This window comes from Patella vulgata, chromosome 5 (genome assembly GCF_932274485.2).
Source record: "Patella vulgata chromosome 5, xgPatVulg1.2, whole genome shotgun sequence".
NCBI classification, from domain to species: domain Eukaryota; kingdom Metazoa; phylum Mollusca; class Gastropoda; family Patellidae; genus Patella; species Patella vulgata.
In genome coordinates, this window is record NC_065883.2 from 1,504,377 (window position 1) to 1,508,390 (window position 4,014).

The following is a 4,014-nucleotide window of genomic DNA, read 5'->3' on the forward strand; positions in this document are numbered from 1 at the left end:
AAACCACGCCAGTTGACTCAATGACAGACTTTATGATACAGCGTGCACACGCTAACCATTCAGCCATTATAATTACAAATATCATCGAAGTATATGCAGTCGAAAGGATACAACAAGCGAAATGCTTATATGCATGTCGTTTCCTAATATGGCAGTTATTTTTAATCGGTGAAAGTAAGAGTACATTAAAAGGTAGTAAATTGGACATTTGTTCCAAAGAATAATACGGTAGAGAAACAAAAACAGGCTTCCGGGGCGTAGAAAAGTGGGGCTTTTTATGGTGATGCCAAAGAGACAGAAACTTTATATGTATGCAACACCCAATCTGAAAAAAACACAGATCCTATTTCATTTGTTTTTTTATAGTTCAAAATTTCCTTTTACCTGTCGGGGGGTTGGATGGCTGAATGGTTAGCGTGCGCGCGCTGTATCATAAAGTCTGTCATTGAGTCGACTGGCGTGGTTTCGAATCCCCGGTTGTACGTGACAAGGAGTAGGGTCGCCTGTCCAACCTCGTGGGTTTTCTCCAGGTCCTCCGGTTTCCTCCCACTGCTAAAGACCCCTATGCGCAAGCAAATTATTGAAATAAAATTAAAACCATATGTTAGTCCCGAAATGACCTAGTTTGTGTCGAGTGGACGTTAAACCCAATTTCTCTCTCTCTCTTTTACCTGTCTTTAATACTCCAGGATCTGGAAGTGTTGTTATATAACCCCGTTCTGGATGATGTGAGGGATAAGGCAATGAAATGGTTTGTTACGGCGAGTTTTTGGCGTGAGGTGCATGGCACTGTGGGTAACCCACTAGAAACATCATTAGCTCAGTATAGTAGCAGAATTACGTTACGAGCATTATAGATGTTCGGATTATTATTATTATTACAGGTATCTTTGCAAACATAACACATTTTCTTTCTTAGCACCTCTGATATCTATCTTTACAGAATGGCGGCTGGGTAGATTTAAAATGTGAAGATACCCGACCGTCTATATGTAGAAAACCAAAATCAGTGGTGTCGAAACAGGTAGCTAACAAAGGATGTGAAAAGGTAATTTGTTTTTCTACTCTTTCTTGTTTTAATTAAGCTTATTTTCTAAGGGAGCTAATTTGATAAACCCCTTTGAGTAACGTTATATAATGACGTAACAAATGAAAACACACGTCCACATGTTAATGTTGTCGCCACTATCTTTCTGTTTGGCTATCCACCCGTTACGTGGGGTTTGACGTCCTACTGTTCTGCCCCGACTGGGATAATGCAGACGGACATACGCCATACAGTGTGCTATGAGGGAAAATTTGCACTATGGCTTACTCTTATATCGAGTTCCAACTGCCAAGGGATTTTCTTACGTGCACGCCAGTGTATACACGGGACCTCGGTTTTTCGTCCCATCCGAATGACTAGATATCTGTCCTTGTCAGGCCCTCCGCCCCGCACCACTGAAAAGGGGAAACCACGTCTGAAAATCCAAAGTAGGGATCGAACAGGCGACATTAGACTTCACCTTTAGAGTTAGCCGTGAGTTTATCGTTGGGACCATTCATCTCTTCATCTCTTGGATTAGCCGTGTGTTTATCGATGGGTCAATCAGCTATAAACGCGATCACACACGACATTCATCCCTTTACCTCTTGGGTAAGCCGTGTGTTTATCGATGGGTCATTCAACTATAAACGCGATCACACACGACATTCATCCCTTCATCTCTTGGGTTAGCCGTGTGTTTATCGATGGGTCATTCAACTATAAACGCTTCACACAACCCATTCATCCCTTCATCTCTTGGGTTAGCCGTGTGTTTATCGATGGGTCATTCAACTATAAACGCTTCACACAACCCATTCATCCCTTCATCTCTTGGGTTAGCCGTGTGTTTATCGATGGGTCAATCAGCTATAAACGCTTCACACAACCCATTCATCCCTTCATCTCTTGGGTTAGCCGTTTGTTTAATTAAGACGTAGAGAAATAGGCCCACACACAATTCACCTGTTGCCATTTCTACACCCGGCCCAGATTAGTTCTTGTTACCGATTATGAATTAACGCCTGGAAAACTCTGTTTCAGTTTCCTGGTAGTCTTGGATATCGCGGCTCTTGTTATTTATTTGTCAGTAAACCTAGCAGTTGGTACAGGGCCGAGCGATTTTGTCGATCTAAGAAAGGTCACCTAGCAACTGTATATGATAAGTAAGTATTGTTTAGAAAATGAAGGAAAACTGTGTAATAAAGACATAGAGAAAACAAACGGTAATAGTATAGCAGGTGCGCGGTATATCATTTGGGTTGTCCGGCATCTGTTTAAGAACCCAGTGCGCAAACGAATTATTGAATAAATATTTAACTACTGATGAGTGGCCGTTACACACATCATCGTCAAACAGGGGCGGACCCAGGAATGTTTAGAGGAGAGGGTTTGCCAGGTTTCTGTTATGGAAATTTGACAGTGGACAATACATAATTCCAACATCGTCTCCAAATTACGATCTGTCATTGAGTCAACTGGCGTGGTTTCGAATCCCCAGTTGTACATGACAAGGATTATGGTCGCCTATCCAACCTCGTGGGTTTTCTCCGGGTTCTCCGGTTTCCTCCCACTGCTAAAGACCCCTACGCTTAAGCCAATTATTGAAATAAAACAGAACCATATGTTAGTCCCGAAATGACCTAGTTTGTGTCGAGTGGACGTTACCCCCCTCTCTCTCTCTCTCTATTGTCTGTGATATCGCCAGTCAGTCAGGGTTAACACTATATCTCTCTATTATTTGTTTTTTTAATAGCCATGTCCAGGCGTATTTAGCTGCTGAAATTACACTACAGGGTGATCATTATTGGATAGGTTTAAATGACTACCGATCTCCGGGTGTTTATAAATGGTCCAGTAGCCAACCTGTCAGTTTTACGTCATGGGGTGAAACACATACAGGTAACGACAACGTTTTAACTTTTCAAGTCTGGCAAGGGACAGTGTCTAGTTTTTGGGATGGGATGTAAAAACCCGAAGTCCCGTGTACACATTGGCGTGCAAGTAAAACAAACCTTGAGAGTTGGAATTAATTAGCCCAGTCGGTGCCGAAATTTGAAATAAGATCAGATCGTACTGCCGCGATCCGTACAAAATTTCACTCATAGTAGCACATTTTATGGCACCAGACGACCGAATGGTTAGCATGTGCGCGCTTTATCATAAGGTCTGCAGTCATTGAGTCAACTGGTGTGGTTTCGATTCCCCGGTTGTACGTGACACGATATAGAGTCTCCTGTCCAACCTCGTGGGTTTTCTCCGGGTCCTACGGTCCCCCCGCCCTCCACTGCTAAAGACCCCTACGAGGAAGCGAATTATTGAAATAAAACTGAACTGTGTGTTAGTCCCGAGATGACCTGGTTTGTGTCGAGTGAACGTTACCTCTCTCTCTCTCTCTCTCTCTCTCTCTCTCTCTCTCTTCTCTCTCCTTTTTTTTATTTTTAATTGAATTATTATTGTAGGCAATGAACAAAAGACGTGTACAGTAATGAGCGCTCTACGACCTGTTGGGTTATGGTCGAATGCAAATTGTACAGAGAATCATGGTTTTATCTGTGATTATCCGCGTGCTGGTTTTACAAATCCTCCTATCACCGTTACAACACAGAGTAATCTCCCTTGTCCTACTGGTTGGACAGGCTATCGTGGTATATGTTATAAAGTAGGTCTTGTTTTTATATCTAAGCTCTAAACCTGCAGTATAATTAACACGTATATGTTATATCAAACAGGGGATCACGGTGGCTAAGTGGGTAAGACGCTGACCTGCTAGCCTGGAGGTCGGGTGTTCAATCCCTGCATTGGTCGAGAAAGTTCATCCAGATTTTCCGGCGTGGTTCCCCCTTGTCAGTGATGCATGGCGGAGGGCCTGACAAGGACAGCTGTCTAGTCGTTTGTATGGGATAAAAACCGAGGTCCCGTGTACACATTGGCGTGCACGTAAAAGATCCCTTGGCAGATGGAATTCGATATAAGAGTAGGCCGTA

The 4,014-nt window shown here is 43.0% G+C and overlaps 1 long non-coding RNA gene across 1 annotated transcript; it reads left to right on the forward strand.

Moving 5' to 3' along the window:
* Nucleotides 1-2,083: 2,083 nt before the first annotated feature.
* On the forward strand, nucleotides 2,084-3,522 carry LOC130013054 (uncharacterized). The gene is made up of 3 exons (XR_008788347.1): nucleotides 2,084-2,193; nucleotides 2,784-2,929; nucleotides 3,490-3,522. It is a non-coding gene; the product is annotated as an uncharacterized LOC130013054 (long non-coding RNA).
* Nucleotides 3,523-4,014: the final 492 nt, after the last annotated feature.